The sequence below is a fragment of the Cuculus canorus genome, chromosome 16 (assembly GCF_017976375.1).
Source record: "Cuculus canorus isolate bCucCan1 chromosome 16, bCucCan1.pri, whole genome shotgun sequence".
NCBI lineage: Eukaryota > Metazoa > Chordata > Aves > Cuculiformes > Cuculidae > Cuculus > Cuculus canorus.
The window spans coordinates 10,276,801-10,294,097 of NC_071416.1; the positions used below are offsets into that span (position 1 = coordinate 10,276,801).

General features: G+C 44.7%; 1 long non-coding RNA gene across 3 annotated transcripts in view; it reads left to right on the top strand.

Annotated features, from left to right (window-relative positions):
• Positions 1 to 17,297, top strand: part of LOC128853866 (uncharacterized) — a 135,303-nt gene that overhangs the window by 74,448 nt on the left and 43,558 nt on the right. The window lies entirely within an intron of this gene.

A 17,297-nucleotide genomic window follows, 5' to 3' on the forward strand; every position in this document is an offset into this window, starting at 1 on the left:
GTGTGAGAACCTAGACAGATATTATGCGAACATATACTGACTTAAGTATCAATCTGTCACCGGTGTAACTCATTGTAATGGCTCCACCAAAGTCATTATGGAGCAATATGCATTAAAGCATGTTAAATATCTATCATTGGTGGAGGTTCAGAGAAGCCACGAAGAAGCTATGAGAAGCTACCAACACCCAGATCTGGAAGATACTCAGATATAAGGTTTGCAACCCAGCAAATCCCTAGAAGAGTTTTTCTTTTCCCCTCCCTTTCCACTCCAAAAAGATGAATCTGAAATAAATGGCTCACAGCTTTAAGAAAGGAAAAAAAAAAAAGAAAGAAAATCTTCTTGAGCTTGTATGTATGAAGCACACAAGTTAACTGCAGCAGTTAAATTCAAATCTCTCTTTCATAGACATACGCACAGACACAAGTAGGGTTTGATGGTGAGAGAGCAGTTTTAGGATGTGAACTCTTCTCCCGTTACCTTTAGAAATTACTCAGCCTGATTTTATGGTACAGAAGTGGAAGGAGGATGTAACCTCTGTGTCCCTCTTCAGCTAAGCCATGTCCTCTCCCCCTTGCACACCACATCCATAACCCTGATCAGTCCTTTCTCCAACACAAAATTAGCTCAGTAAAAGATCACCAGGAGTTCTCGGTCCTGGGTTTTGCAGTGAGTCATTCCTCTTTCTGATGAGCAAGATCCTGTTCAGGACCAGACAGTAAGATACCTCTTGGATAATGCTGATATGACATAAGTTAAATTCTTCCCGTACTCCACACTTCTTGGTTGCTTTCCAAAGAGCGATGCTGCAGCAGCGGCTCAGGGATCCAAGGCAAAGAGAGTGTCTGGCATGGACAGGTGGGGATATTTCATTGTTTAATGCAGACTTGGCTATTGTGCTAGCTTAATATGTGTTCTTCAGCCAATCCAATAGATGAGAAAAGCACTGTATTTAAAGGTTAAATATCTGATGCTCCATCAACATGTATGGGAGGTAACACGCAAATCCAAAGTGATCTGAAGTGATTGGCTCAGTCTCCAGCCAGCTTGGTGGAGTAGCCAAGGATTAATGCAAGTGCACAGATTTCTAAAGTGAGGTTACCCCACTGCTTACTGCTCAGCCTGGGCACTCAGCGGTGCATTTATTTGCTTTTTTGTGTACTAAAGCAGGGCTGATACAGCTCACAGCATCCTCGAGCGGTTGTATTGAGGGTCAGGAAAGAGGCTTAATAGACTAAAGGTGCCTGAATGCAGTGTTACAGTAAGCAACCAACTCTCTTAAAAGAGAGACTGGTAAAAGAAAAAGCCCAGGGAACAAACACTGGATCTGTTGTGCTGTTACCATTTAACCTGCATTCACTGCCAATTGAAATGCACTTTACATTACTTCAGTCAGATACTTCAAAGGAAATCCTGGAGATGGGAGCACTTAAGCAAGAGCACTTCTGGTGGTAAAGTGTGTATTTGAAAGCCTGGCAATTGGGAAGGTTGTGAATGTAGCAGCGTATCCAAATATAGCGGTAGCTTCTTATATGTAAACAGCAAGTGTCATTCTGATATTCCTGCTCCTATTCTGCCCTTCCTTCCTGTGAAACGGTGTGATTCTTCCATCTGTCAGCATCTCCAGTACTTGTGTTTTCATGTAACAATGTTCGCCCGTGCACATTATCCCACACAGCAGCTCAATGAGAATAGCTGATGTAGTACCAGGTTATAATAAGCCCAAAGGAGGCATTCAGAAAAGGCTCTTTGAGGAAAGTATTGCTACTTGTGCAGTACCGCCTGAGCCTTACAGACCCGTGGGGGAAGGCAGAAGTGTCAGGCAGAGCCATACACGTAGCTGAGGGCAGGCTGAGGATATGCAGGGTTGGTGCCAGCTTTGGACTTGTTGGGACGAGCATCACAAAGATTATCCGTTAAAGGTGTAAAGCTGAGCAGGTGAAACTCTTGTGTAGAGGCTCTCAGCTTGTTGTAGTTGTAGCGAGGTGGGTGTTGCTATCTTTTCCCAAATGACAGGCGATAGGATGAGAGGAAACGGCTTCAAGTTGCACCAGGGCAGGTTCAGATTAGACATCCGGAAGAATTGCTTCACCAAAAGGGTTTTTAGGCACTGGAAAAGTCTGCCCAGGGAGGTGGTTGAGCCCCCATCCCTGGAGGTGCTTAAAAGATGGGTAAATGAGATGCTCAAGGATGTGGTTTAGTAGTGAATAGAAACAGTTGGACTACATGATCTCAAAGGTCTTTTCCAACAAAACAGTTGGATGATTCTATAAATCCTCCTGAATGAAAGTACCCACATGGAGGTCTAATGACTTATAATTTGTGTGTGCTGGGCATTGAATCCACGTAGCTCCACCATGTTCCGCAGTGTCAGATGTGGGGGTTTCCATCCTCACACCTTTGTGACCTGACACTTGCACCAGGACTGAAGAGCAGGGAGGATCTGCATCTGCAATGACTTCATTGCAGACTTCACTGCAGACTTCTGCAGAGTTTGCTGGGACATAACCATTTCCCACCGCCAGTTGGTGTGTGCCAAGACTGGAGTGCATGGCCAGGTGTGCACGTGAATGTGCAAGACAATACTAGTGAGTCGCCTTCCCTGGAGATGTTTAAGGAACAGATGGATGAAGTGCTTAGGGACATGGTTTAGGGAGTGTTAGGAATGGTTGGACTCGATGATCCAGTGGGTCCTTTCCAACCTGGTGATTCTGTGATTCTGTGAGTCTCAAAGAACTCCCTGTTATTTAAACGTCATTATAGGGTCGATCTGCTGCAGCTCACCACAAGAGGGAAAGGGCACAGGACCAAGTGGGACATACAAAGTACATCCTATGGCAAGGGCAGCACGTGAAATGTTGAACAGCATGTGGCAAATCCCAGGGACGCAGGAAAAAATGTATCAGCCAAACTTTTCTTCTTAACTTTCTTGGAGCAATGTTGTTGCTTCATTACCTTCTGCATTTGGGTATAATCTAGTCTCTGCCTTTGTTCTCACGCTGGATGAGAGTTTAAAAGATAAATTTCTTTTGGGTTTTTGGCAAGAAACATCTCTTTACGGAGTGGGTTCATAAGAAGCACTTGGGAATATCTGACTGTAAAATAAGGGAGTGTGATATCTTGGAGCTGGGGAGGAGAGCCACAGCTGCTCTCTTTTCCTCAACACAAATGGCAAGACTGTGAGAACACTCTGACCTTTATTCAGCACAAGTAAATGCCATACAAATAAATAGCTAATTTTGTTTAGCAGTGTTGCTGCTTTTATCTCCCTGTGGCCATATCCAGGTAAAATTCCCCTTTTCTGATCTGACCATGTGTTGACACATTTAGGGCTGTGCCATGCAAAGGAAAGGTCCTGTTTGCTCTGTCCTTGAGCAAGGATGGGAAATCAGAGCAGTGACTCTTCGCATATCACACGCAACAAACTTCATCCAAAAAAGGGACCTGTTCAGGGAGCAGCATCTCTCCAAACTTACTGCAAGCAGTCTGGAAGATTCACCTGCTAATAATTTTGCTTGACTTGCAAAGACCACTGAAAAGGCTCTCTTTCAGTATCTACTGTTTGTTCCTGTGGATTTTGAAAGTATAGTGATGTCTATTTTATGCTGTTCATGCGTTCATCCTTAGAGCTGAAATCTTTCTCTTCTTGAGAAAGACTACCCCACCCTGCATTTCACACCATTGTCCTGGGCTGGAGTATGATCAGCTCATGGTTATAGCACAGCTCTAAGCTATTCAGGTGATTGCCTAGAGGTTTTAGCTGCTCAAAAGCCAGAAAAAGTCTCCACCGAGCATGTGCAAATATTAACTTCCCAAATGCATTCAACACGACCAGATTTAAACAGATTTTCATGGGAAATTCAAAAGGCATTTTCCCAGCATAATTTCCTTCTGCATCCTCATGTAATAGTCAGAAAATTAACAAAACAGATTGCCATTCATTTTTTAGCATGGGAAAAACTGCTTGTTTTCTTTTTTTTCTTTTTTTTTTCTGCTCAGAAATCTCTAATCTCTATTACTTGATTTTTTAATTTTTTTTTCAAAATTTGCTATCATGAGATTTCAGGCCCAACCATAAATTCCCAATACAAACAACTACAAAGGTAGTCTTGGATTTGAGACAGTTGTCTCTAAAGATCTGGATAATATCCCCACTTCCACCTCCCTAACAGAGTTCCTACAAGAGGTGCTAACATTTCTGGAGTCATTAGTAGATGCAAGCTGCTCATTTTGGGGTTGATAGCCTGTAATTTGGTCTTAGAGGAGTGCTGAGCTCCCCCAGCTGCATCCAGGCGGTGTATCAGAGAGAGCACCCCAGGGCACGAAACACCCAGTTCTGCAGCATCAAAAATCATGTACTGAAAATTAGTGCATTTTGGTGAACTTTCTGTTTGTGACTCAGCTCTTTCCTCTGTAAAGTGGCAATAATGCCACCCTTACTAAATTAATGCTAAAGTGATGAATGCCATAGAGAAGCCTGAGAGGAAGTTAGTCATTGCCTCCAGAGCAGTGTTTGAGTAGATTTCTGGAAATAAAATATCAAATAGGTGCTTTTTAAAGAAGTTCTGTACTTGGCGCACATGGACGCTTTGGAAAAAACGGCATGCGAACATTTAGCTTAAAGATCATAGAACCATGTATAACCCCAAAGGAATGAAGTGGAGATGGTTCAGGTAAATTTAATTTGATGTATTCAGGCTTTCTATTACACAAAGATTGCATATATAATATCTTTACACTCCATGATCTCCCTGAATCCCAGATTTTGACGTCATCACATCAGAAAGGACAGTCTCCTGGTAGCAGTATACTGCTCCAGGGCCAACTGCCCATCTTTGTGGTCCTCCATCCTTGGACTGAGGTGCCAGCAGGAGCATGTTCTTAGGAGACTTCTATATTAAAAATAATTAAAGGAGAACCCTCCACTCTGGCCACTGCCGATGCCATGATCCGCACTAGGCTCTTTTTCTAGGTTTATCATTTTTAGCCTCCTTCCACAATCTCAAAGATTCACCTCATCTTCATCTCGGACCAAAGGGCTGCATTAAGGCTGGCTTGCTCCCTAGGGCCAGCCCAGACACAAATATTTCTTTCTAGCTGACTCCCAAGGCTGTGGTTTGAGCACGGCCAATGTAGGAAACATCAGATGGGTTTGCTTCCCTTCCCAACACCCATTGTCTTCTCTTCCTCTGCGTTTCTGCACCACACTGTGGCTGGATGTGCTGAGCTTGTCACGTGGAGGCTGGAAAGGGATTTTATGGCAATCGTTAAGTGCTCGACAACTTCCCACAGCCTGCCATGAACAGTTGTTATTAGTGCTAATTAATCTACGGCCGTATTAATTGCAAGAAATGCTTAGTGGAAAACCATGCCTGTCTCCTGCCCTTATCAGGAGCAGCTTCTTGAGATCCTTACAACCTGTGAATAGCCACCAGGAATAGGCCAGATGGAGAAATCTTTAGCTCCTCTGCAAAGCTGATAAATAGCCCTGAATTAATAATATATGTGTATGTATATATGTACATATTCAAGAGTCCTATGATGAGATGTGGAGCTTTTGCTGAGTCCTTTCATGCCTCCAGTGAGTCTGGGATCCCAATCTTTAAGGTCTGTATTGCTGAGACCTTCCTGACATCACCCCCACCCATGTTTGTTCTCTCTGAAATGGCAACTTGGCTATTCCTTGCTCTCTGGGGTGGCATCCCACAGTTCATCTGGTTTTCTGCCTCTGCCACGTGCTTGTTGAGCACTCCCTGTCCCGTATACACTCTACTGATCCAGCATAGCCTGGAGTCCTAACCCTGGCTGAAAGGTGAAAACAATTGCACAGAACCTCTCTGGGGTGATAAGAACTATGATTCAAGTTCATATTTTAAAGCTGAGCTTATAGAGTAAAAATGCTGAGCATCAGCCTAGGAGAACTCAAGAAAGTTGATATTTTTAGTAATTACAATATACTGGAAAAAGACATGCAAATTCCCCGGTAGCAATTTGTTCCTACCACATGAGCAAAGTAGCTTTGTTGCCATTTTATTTATCGTTTCAACAGATATAACCTATTAATTATTTGTAGCATGTTCAAGAGTAAACACACGCTCCAGGGAGGAAGTGAAGGCTTTTTAACATTCAGCTGTTTCTGGATCCCTTCTTCTGTACACAAACATTCTGGGAGCACCACAGGAAGGGCCAGAGTGCAAACAGGAATATGTTTCCGTTTGCACTTTTTTATAGGTAAAGGTACTTTTTCAGTCCCTAGGCTGATATCCCATGCTCAAAGTAAGAAAAGCAGGACCATGGTTCTACCTTGGCAGCATCACTCCGCATGGGTCTTTTGACTTTGATAGCAATCAGTAGGGACAAATCTATGAGCAGAATTCCTCCTTGTTCTCGACTCCAAACCTACAAAACTCTTGAATTAATTTTATTTTTAATTTAATAAAGGAAAATTAATGCTTCAAGTAGGAAACATTTGAGGACAAGTTTCAGTTCGGAGTACTTTGTTATGGCTGAGTTTTAATCTTCGGTGCCTAAGAAGGATTATGCTGAGAACACGGACATCACCTTAAATATAGCAGCGTGAATATGCCACTGTAATAAATCTTTTCAGCTTTCAATTCCAATTCAAGAAAAATGTTGGTTGAATATATCTTTTCTCCCAGTAACCTTCCCCTGTCTCAAACGTGCCCACATTCCTGGGCACCATCTGACACCGCCTTGTCAGTCAGGAGGGAGAAGAAGTGCCATCTCCACCCAACTTCACACGCCCCAAAAAAAACTTTTGTAGATCCCAATATAGTAGCAAAATACTGCTTTTGCCTGTTGCCATCTCAGGAGAAGGGAGGATAAAGTATCTTGTTAAGTTGTAACAAAAAAGTGAGCTCATACTGGGAGATTTTTCCCTATTTTGAGGGGGACATCGGGAAGGTGGATGTGGCCTTGGTGCATGGCTCTCAGGCTGTGTTCAGCAGGAGCTCGGTCCCGTGGCTCAGGAGGGGATGGGACCCAGCCAAGTATCTGGGAAAGGGAAATGTGATATATAAATGAAGCACCAGCAGATGTCTTAAAAGGTCCCCTGAGAGTCTGTAATATTCCGGAAGAGCCAAGAGTAATAAAATGGAATAAAATTGATTACAGAACCAAGTTTCTATCCTGACTGACACACCTAGAGGACAATGAGCGGTGCTCTCGTGGGCAGAATGGACTCTGCAGCCAGGATCTGAATGCTTTCCTCCCTCAAAGATGAGAAGCTGGGAATCATCCAGCTCAAGCGAAAGTCTGATGACCTTCACGAAGAGGGCATGTGCTTCATCAGACAGAAGAAAAGTTCTTCTGACCATTCCAGTATCACTTGGCACTTCAGTGATTCTCCAGGGAGTTCTATTGCCTCTTTTGTCTTTAAGACAAATATCACAGAATCACAGAATCATGGAATGGTTTGAGTTGGAAGGAACCTTAAAGATCATCCAGTTCCAACCTCCTGCCATGGGCAGGGACACCTCCCACTGGAGCAGGTTGCTCAAAGCCCCATCCAACCTGGCCTGGAACACCCGCAGGGATGGGGCAGCCACAACCTTTCTGGTCAGCCTGGGCCAGTGCGCCTGCAGATATGTTCAGGGGGTTGCATGGTGGACAGAGCGAAGGTAATGCCTAGGTTTCTTGCAGAAATGTCAAATGCTGAAAAATTATTCTATAAATTACACAGTTTTGTGTTTGCAGAGTATTTGCTGGGTTTTTTTTATGAATTAGCATTATCATCATCGTAAATGAAGTGCTACAGATCCGGCTATTACGGTGCAGAGATATTACCAGCTCTGGCCTGCAAGCGATGTGCTAGCAGTATCCTCTCTGGCAAGAGATGTGAAATGTTACAGCACTCGTTTTGCTAGCAAAAAAAAAATCCCAGCTACGATATCATCCATCTTTTACTGCATATGGAGTATTATCACCACGCGTCGATGGGACCACACAAAGCTTTAAGGCTGGCCTGATAACACACCTACCATCCAAGATATGCGCAAGGCAAACATGTGGAACAGCACTGCTGATCACTGCTTCGTCAGCCAGCGCTAATGGTACGGTTCCGTGGAAAAGCGCAATTCACAGCCTTTGTGGGTGAACATATGCAAATCAGCATATAAATCAGGCTGATGAAGCTGCAGCAGCCACCACAAACCAAACCTAAGTGTCTCTTTTCCCTTTAGGCTAACACTAGCACTAGCTGAAGCAACAGCTGCACGAGCCTGATGAGACCCAAGAAGGCCATTAGAGCCTCTATCCGTGGCTTTGAGCAGAGTGGACTGAATGTAAAACTCTCTTTGCAAATTCGTGGTCCTGCTAATTTTTGTTGTTGTTGTTAGTTTGATCACATTGTGATGTCGCATATGTTTTCCCAAAAGGGTCTGTACCAGACTGTTACCTACGAGGCAGGGAAAAGAATTACTTTTTTGTGTTATAATTCCTAGCTTGATATAAACGCTGCCATCGGTTAAAATGGGCTGCATCAAAAGAAGTGTGAGCAGCAGGGTGAGGGGGTGACTCCGCCGCTCTACTCTGCTCTAGTGAAACCTCACCTGGACCCCTTCATTTGGTTCTGGAGCCTTCAGCACAGGGAGGTCATGGAGCTGTTGGAGCGAGTCCAGAAGAGGCCACGGAGATGATCCAAAAGCTGGAGCACCTCTCAGATGAGGGCAGGCTGAGAGAGTTGGGGTTGTTCAGCCTGCAGAAGAGAAGGCTGCAGGGAGACCTTAGAACAGCTTTCCCATATGGAAAGGGGGCTGCAGGAAAACTGGGGAGGGCCTTTTGATCGGGGAGTGCTGGGACAGGACAAGGGAGAACAGTTTTACACTGAAAGAGGGGCGATTGAGATGAGATCTTAGGGAGAAATGTTTTGCTGTGAGGGTGGGGAGGCCCTGGCCCACGTTGCCCAGAGCAGTGGTGGCTGCCCCATCCCTGGAGGGGTTCCAGGCCAGGTTGGATGGGGCTTGGAGTGACCAGATCCAGTGGGAGGTGTCCCTGCCTATGGCAGAGGGGCAGAACTGGATGATCTTTAAGGTCCCTTCCAACCCAACCCATTCTATGATTTTATGTTTCTCCACTGAACTGATTTTACCTGCTCCACGCTATAAAAATCCCCAGGTTGGATGCAAAGGTTTCCTATGATTCTGTGAAAACAGGCTCAATTTAGACTTGGTAAAACCTTTGGTTCAGCTTGATCTGTCTCTTTTAAGGCTGTCAAACTGAAAGGAATTAAAATGCAGAGAAAATTATTTAGGAAGGAAATTGCAACTTTGCAATTTAACTTTGCTACAGGGATAAAGTTTAAGAAATTATTAGCAATTTGGGTGTATTTTTCATGGGAGCCTGAGGTTGGACTCATTAAAGAGAACCAACTTTCAGAAAATATTGAACACCCACCTTTGAAAAAAACTGTTCTCTGCAGGTGGATAAGGATGAGCTCTAAACTCACTGGTCTGTTTGAAACACTCAGCTTAGCCTTAAACAGTAAGAGAAGTAATTAAAATAAACCAGGTACAATGGAGTAACTGTGATGCTCCACATGCAGTGAGACAAAAAGATGCTTTGACAAAGGGAAGCACCATTATAAAGGCAGCAGTGATGCTCATGTCAGAAGATGAGGTGGAAATAAAAGTTTTTGTGGGCTAGTGATCGTAGACATAGAGCAGTGGTAGAACAAGAGGGAATAGTGGCCATTCTTCATCAGTTATGTAAGCAGAGACCATCGGATCTCCAGGGTCTTGAGCCTCATTGCTGTTAGTTCTGAGATCATGGGCATTTGAGGACCTCTTTGTATTTTTAAAGGAATCTGGCAGGTTGACTTCTTTTCAAGATGTCAAGAGTAAGACCTCAAGATGACCATTTTGATAATGTTGAGGTTCTGCTGCTTTAAGAAAGATAAAGCAGGGAACTTGGAAGTCTTAGATGTGCATCTCATCTATTAATTTCAATTAAAATTAATGAAGAGTCAGGAATAAAACCAGAGTGATTTGGTGTCACTTCCAGAGCTGAATGAGATGCTGAACCTAACTAAGACCCACCAGTGATGAAAAATAAGCTAGGAGTTTAAAATTAATCCCATTATTGTGCTTTAAAACATCATTAATAGGTGTAGAGGTTTCGGAAATCTCGTTATTTTAATACTGTCCTTTCTCCTAAGTATTTCATAGCCAGTTCTTATTTCTTTTATGAAACAGTCACTTTAGAAGAAAGATAAACTCCCTATTAGTGAAGTTCTGAAGCAAATGATCGGCAGGGTCTAGCGAGGAAGAATTTTAAAAGGATCTGTAGGAATTAGCAACAAAGGAGGGAAAAGGAATTGCTGTGCGTGAGTGGTCCTTCAGGCTGGGTTCCACCGCGTTGCCTCACCTCTGTGCGGGCCCCAGCACATGGCTACGCATGACTGCAGTATGATAAAATTGCATTTGCAAGATGATAATATCATGCTGATCAATTCAGAACCAGAGAAGACCATATCCTGTAATCCCGATGCACGCAGAATAATAACAGCACTTTGCAAGTAGTCCCATTCATTCCAGTGGGACTCTCTTGTAATCAATATATTTGTTTCCAAATTATAGTGTTATTGGTCCAACTTGATCTTTATTCCCGTTAACCAATTGCATGTGCAGAAGGCCTGGAAATGATGCCACAGCGAGGGCTGCTCTCGTCCCACTCCCATTGTTCGAGGACTCCAGTCCTCGCAGTTATTGTTCAAGCTGCCAGTTATCTCCAAGCGCTCCCAGCAGATGTTGGGGGGAGGGGGTAGGATAGGGGTTTTTTTAAGAAGTTTGCCTCTTTAAGGACCAGCCCCGACAAGAGATTAATTCTGTTTGCTCTCCCCTGCACTGTGTTTTGTCTCTTTAAGTTGGAGAATATTTAGAGAGGAAAATGTGTTTTCTTGCATTTTAAAATAATAGTATTTTGCCAGTGGAAATTTTTTACTGACTTCAAAGGGAGCCTTAAATTTGCTGATAGTAAATAAGGGGCAATTCTGCTTTCTCTAGAGTCAGCATAGCTATTTTTGCAGGGTTTCCTGGGCACTGATTTGAATGCAGAGCTGTCCACAATCCAATATTCCCATTCTGGGAGCATCCTCCAAAGTTCAGCATCTATTTTTGTCTATGGTGGAACAAAAAAAAAAACCAAGCATAATTTGGGTCCAATCTTTGAAGACAATTAGATTGTCTTCAAAAATATTAATTTTGAAATCAAAACCTAGCTATTGTATGAAGGCTTCTTAGATTTGTGACTGTTGGGTTAGCCTAATAAACAGAAGAGTCTCTTAGGCCACATCCTCATCTCTGGGGTGGAGGTCTTAGTTATAAAAGATGCAAGGTTCGAGCTCCTTCTTAACAAGAGCTTTTCACTCTACATCTTCTGCCTGATGATCCACTCAACCTCAAATCAAGTGATGGAATATGACAGCTTTCTTTTCTGCTCTCTCTCATGTGCACATGAGAAATGAGCAGGGAAGCCCACAGGAAAGCTGGTCGGTATGGGTTTATCTCCATGTAACAGTTTTGCTTTAATGATCCAACCTGGATCATTAAATTTTTGGTGGCATTTCATGAAGATGACAACATCCCAGACAGTTCTGCTTCAGCAAAGGTGGAGATGTAGAGCACCTCAATGAATGAACCCTACGAGATCCATACAGAGAGCTGATCTCCTACACACTTGGAAGTTCCCATCCCATCCAAAGGGACCTTCTTGGCTTAGCTCCCTCCCTAACCCTAACCTTATTGCTGAATATTTAACCAGAAACAAACAAACAAGAAATTAATCCATGCCATGCCTGATTAGGGATTAGAAATGTTAACCGGCCAATGCTTTTTTCTGCAGGGGTATGCAGCCCCTATACTTTTAATTAGAGTAGCCTGTGGTACTTGCCATAAAGCTGATAAGTAATAAATAGCTGCCTTTGTCACATGCAAGTTCAGCATTGTGAAACGGCACACGGACGGCTTTAAAAAGCCTTTGATTAAACCCAGCACTACAGTAAATCTACAAACACAGAGGAAAGAAAAGAAGCTATTTAGTCTGTGCCAGTTCCCGGCATTAAGTATGCAAATTTCTTGGTGTCTTCAGCTCCCAAGAACAGCAGGCGCTGAATGCAGCAGCAGCAGCAAGCGGCACGACATCATTCATTTCAATCATTAAAACAAAAGCGGGATAAATCGCTACCTAATTTGTAAAATATGCTTATCATATAGGCTCTTTGGTCTTTAAGAAAGGCACCAGCTGAATGAGAATCACTGAATTATTTTGGAAAAAAAAAAAGCTTGAATCAATTCTGGTTTTCCCCCTTCTCCCAGTGATTGTTCTTTTCTTTCTTTTTCCTTTCTTTCCCTTTTTTATCCCTTCCCCTTCCTCTTTTCCTTTCCCTTTCCCATTCCAATTTCAGGTGAAACCAATGTGTAACCTTCCCTCAGGCTTCCATCGGAAGCCACTGGAAAAACAATCTTTTTCCATAAACACGCACAATTCGACATTCCCAGGTCTGTCTCCTCTCTCCTTCTTTCAGCAAAAAGAAGGGTAACACCAATCAAAGCCCAGCCAGGAGCTCGGTGCTGAGCATCACCGGTCATCCAGCTTCCACAGTTGTCCAGCACCCTGCTGCCACCCTCGTGCAGTTGACCAGCAATCTATATCCTAAGGGCCTGATCCTGCAACCTGCCGGGAGCTGCCTGTGGCGGGAGCCCATGGGTGATGCTCAACACCACCACACTGAGGGATGAAGGTTTTTCTGGCCTCTCTCCCTGTTCTGGGCACTCAGCTCAAACACCACCACTCTTAACAAACAGCAGCAACAGGGATTACTGGTACACAGGGAGCATCGTTACTGGCCCCTTATACCACCAAAATTCTGCTCTATCTGAATGCACAGATAACATTTTTCCAATCAGACTGTTCCTTTTATACCAAAAAATCCACTCCCTTCTCTTCAGCTCAGGGCTACTCAGGGTGCAGAGGGCACAAACGCTCTCGCTGAAGCTGCCTCTAGAATATGTTGTTGCTTATGAGGCTCCTCTGCCTCCGCTTCATGATGTGCGAGAAGAAGCAGGGCCAACAGCCCTGCTCTTCTATGAAAAGTGTCCTTCGATGATTTACCAGCTGTTCAGCCATTCAGCTGTTAAAGGATAGTGCCTCTGGCAGTACAGCTCCCCACTGTTGTTATGCTGGGGCGTCAGCAGATGGAGCATATCATGGTTATTGAAGTTGGGTACAGTGACTGTCAGGAGCCTTACATTGCCTGGCATATGCAAATAGATCCCAGGCATCTGGTTGTGTCTTGGGCTGGCAATATTAGAAAATATTAAAAGAAAGCCATTGGTCGGGGAAAGCCATTGGCTGCTGTTTGGATATTACCGTGCTATAGCTACCACGCAATTTGTGATGTGGGAGATAAACCAGGGAAGGAGGAGTTTTCAAAAGCAATAGGTGTAAGACTGGCCGTGTAAAACACATGAGGGCTGCTGGGACTGGGTGGGTGCAGCACCTACACGCTGCCAGAGTGCCTTGGTGCTGTTATCAGAACTGGGGTTTGATGAAGTGCTTGATGCGTGTTGGATGTTTGTGCCACCTTTTACTTTGGTATTGATTTAGGTCATCATTGGCAGAACACTCGAGAAAGGGAATTAAAGCTAGCTTATCTCCAGTGTTCTTCAGGGTGGCTGCGTGTCACCCGTCTGGTCAGGACATGGACCAGCCAAGTGCATGAAAAATCCAGCCCAAATTGGTGCGGTTTGGTTTTGAGAGTAAAATCCATCCTCTGTACAGGAGCTGCAGTCCTGTCATAATGACTACCAATTTTTTGTGGTCTTCTGCAGCCAGGCCTTACAGCTCTCCAGTTAAGTCTGAAAAAGGATTTTCAGCCTCATTGCCTGTAGGATGGTGACTTTTAACACTGATGTATTGAACAACATTGGAGAGGTTCTTGCATCAAACAGCATCACCACAAACCATCCGGAAAACATAGCTTGGTGCTAGAGTGTTGCACTTGGATATGTGATAAAAAACCACTGAGACTTGATATTGTGACGTACAGGTATCCCCTGCGCCACGACTTGGCAGATACAGCAGAGTATAATCCCACTGTACTTCCAAGGGGCAAGTTGAGAAAACAATGTTTTCTTTTCTTTCCCAGCATGCCTGGCATTACAGAACAGCTACCCAGAGAGCTGTCTTTGCTTCTTCCCGTCTGCTCTGCTTCTTCCTGGCTCTGTGCAGGGTGTGAGTGGAACCACAGCATCCCTGTGGGCTGCACAACCAAGGGATGTCTCAGGTTCCGGTGCAGCACATCAAATCTCTCCTCCTTGGCCCAGCAGTCTCCTGGCACTCTCTGCCATGCAAATGCCTTTCCTAGCTGCTGCCTGCTCCTATGCTTCATAGTTGGCTCCTTTTACAACATCAGAAGAACATAAAACGGGGGAAGGGAGAGAAATAACATCCTGAATATTGTGCCTTCTAATTAGGCTGGCAGTGATCAAACAGCTTTTCAGGAGCACACTGTGTAAGGCTTGCTGGCACCGGGCTTTCCAGCTACGCGGGTTATTTCTAGGGGAAGAACAAGCTGCATCCTTGTGGAAGAACCCATGATCTCCTGGGGTCACAGAGCAGCTTTAATAGATCCAGCAAGACCCAGACGAATTCCTCCTGCGTCTTTGGTTCCGGTGTTCTTACCGTAAAGGGACTTGTGGAAACTTCAGCAACACAAGCTGTTCCTGTGATGTTGTTGTATAAATATGTTTTATGTATAAATATGCATTTGAATCCATGTTTGGACTCAAACCTGTCTGTTCATCCAGCTGTCGAGTAACCTCTGCAAACAGCAGGGTCCTTCGTGACAGATTGAAACCAAGAAAACCACTGCCTGTTCTGCAAAACGTCTTTAATTTGCTAAAGAGACGAGAACTTTGTTGAATTAATAAGATGCGCTAGAGAAGGGAGCCACTCTCCAAAGAGCTGAATCCTGGTTAGAAGTGCAGTTTGCAGCTTGCTGGTAATCCTGCAATTAAAGCTACAGTACCAGTGTATCACAAAAATGGGATTTGCATAATTTGAAATTTGAGGAAAATCTCTAAATACTTTAATTTTGATAGAAACTGTTTCTACTGCTGACATGTGTCTACACCTATAATTTCAGTTGATAAATTGCTGTAATTTCTCCTCCATTTCATGTTCTTTCTAACATTAATTGTCAGTTGTAGAGTAAAACAGTAGAAAGAGAGAGAGAGGGAGAGAATAATGTCATTGTGCTTTTGTGGTGTGAATAGCCTTCTGAGGAATGATTATCTTCCACACAGATGCAAATAAAATAAAGAGAGAGTGAGAGAGAGAGAGACCTCTTGGCTTGCACCAAACTACCGCAATGGGCATACATGTCCCACAGCAGGATAGGAAAGCAAGGGGTTAAAGCCACATAAAGGTATCCAGGAGTGCACGTGGCCATTTTCCAGGCTGCTGGAAGGAAAGATGGACTTTCCACTCGGACAGGAAGCTGCAGAGGATGCGTGATGTTGTGTATCTGGGCAAGAGGAGGCCTGAGCTGCAGGGTCCCAAGGGCTGAATTCAAGATGAGGTTGAGGCTGTGAGCAACCTGATCCAGTGGGAGTTGTCCCTGCCCATGGCAAGAGTTGGAACTGGGGAACAGGATGGGTTTTAAGGTCCTTTCCAACCCAAATCATTCTATGACTCTATGAATGCTCTGGTCCAGCTGTCTCTCCTGCCCAAAGCAAGCGCCTCGTGGACTCACCAGCAGCAGTGGACTCACCTGTCTGGGTTTCCTCAGTCAGGCAGTGAGAAGGAGGTCACCCAGACTGAGGGCAATAAAGGCGAGGAGGGAAACTCTGCATGGCGCAGCCTTGCAGCACCTCCTCCCCCTGGGTCTGCTCCCCATCCCACCTCCCCAAACACCACTTCTCAAGCTACTTTTAAATAAAATACCCTTTCAAACAGAGGGCTAGTGGTACTAAATTATTCTATTAATTTATTATTCATGATGAAAAATTATTCTAATAACGTTCTATTCTATTAATATTCTGCAGCCGAGCAGTTAAACTCACTTCCTGTGGCTGCTCCCCTCCTTAGCGCTGATCTATTTCTTACAGAGTTTATTGAAATTAAAATCTGCTTCTTTGGAAATGTGCTGCATTTAACAAAACCAGTGGGGGGAGATGAGCTGTGAGCAAGCAGAGAACCAGGCACTGATTTTTCCCTGCTGCTGACAGAGCAAGGGATTTCACGGGACGGTGCAAGAAGAGCAAATCCGAGAAGAGTAAGTCCATACAGCAGCAGGCAGGAGATGGTCCAGCTTAGGTCATTTGGGTGCAGTCAACCTGTGGACCAGTAACTTTTTAGCAGCTGCTATTGCTAATCCAGTGCTTTCCTACATTTCTCAGTGCAGGGAGATAGCTCCTTGCCTGTTCCCTCCCCTTAGCCAGTGCCTTGGAAACTCCACTCTTGCACCTACCTCAAAACCTAGAGTTTGCGTATCTTCTCACACTTGTTCCTCACTGCCAAAAACTCCCTAAAACCCGCGGAGCTGTACCGCTGTATCCTGGACATCAGCCTCCATGAGAATGAGTGGAGTTTGTGGCCAAAACAAGGATGAGGCTGGAGACTCTGCTGTCACCTGGACCTTGGGACTGGTCCCGGCATCATCCTGCAGCCCCTCCTCCCTGCAGCCTCTCTGTGCGCTGGCACCACGCGCTTGCCAGGCTCTATGCCAGAGATATTTTCCTAACGGTTCCTCTGCCTGCTTTGCTTGCCACTCTCCTCGCCTGCCAGCTGGCTGGTGTGGTCTTCCGCTGTTGCAGGCAGCTGGGGTGGGGGTTCATGGGTATGCGGGAGTTGGGAGCCTTGTGTACAGGTGGCAGAGTATCCCTGGCACCCACCAAAAGGTCCCCTGGGAGCCCACCGCTCCCCAGCAGGACCCAGAGCATTTTCTGGATCCTCACTCAGTGGAAAGGGATGTAGGAGGCTGTGATGGGGGAATTCCTGGTCCCCAGAGCTTGCAAGTCTGAACAGCTGTCAGAGAAGCATTGAAGCATCCTACTGAGACGTTGCAGAGAGGAGTCTCAGAGGCTGTAGATATTCCAGAGTTTCTCTTGCAACTGGATGCACTCTTGGAATGATTTTGGAGAGTGGACAGCAGATAAGCAGGTACCACTGGGCACTTCAGAACCTGCCTGACCAGCCACTAAGGTGCTGTTCCATCTCATTTTGCTCTCCCTGTCATCCATACAACTCAGGCGAAAGAAATCTCTGACTTATCAAAG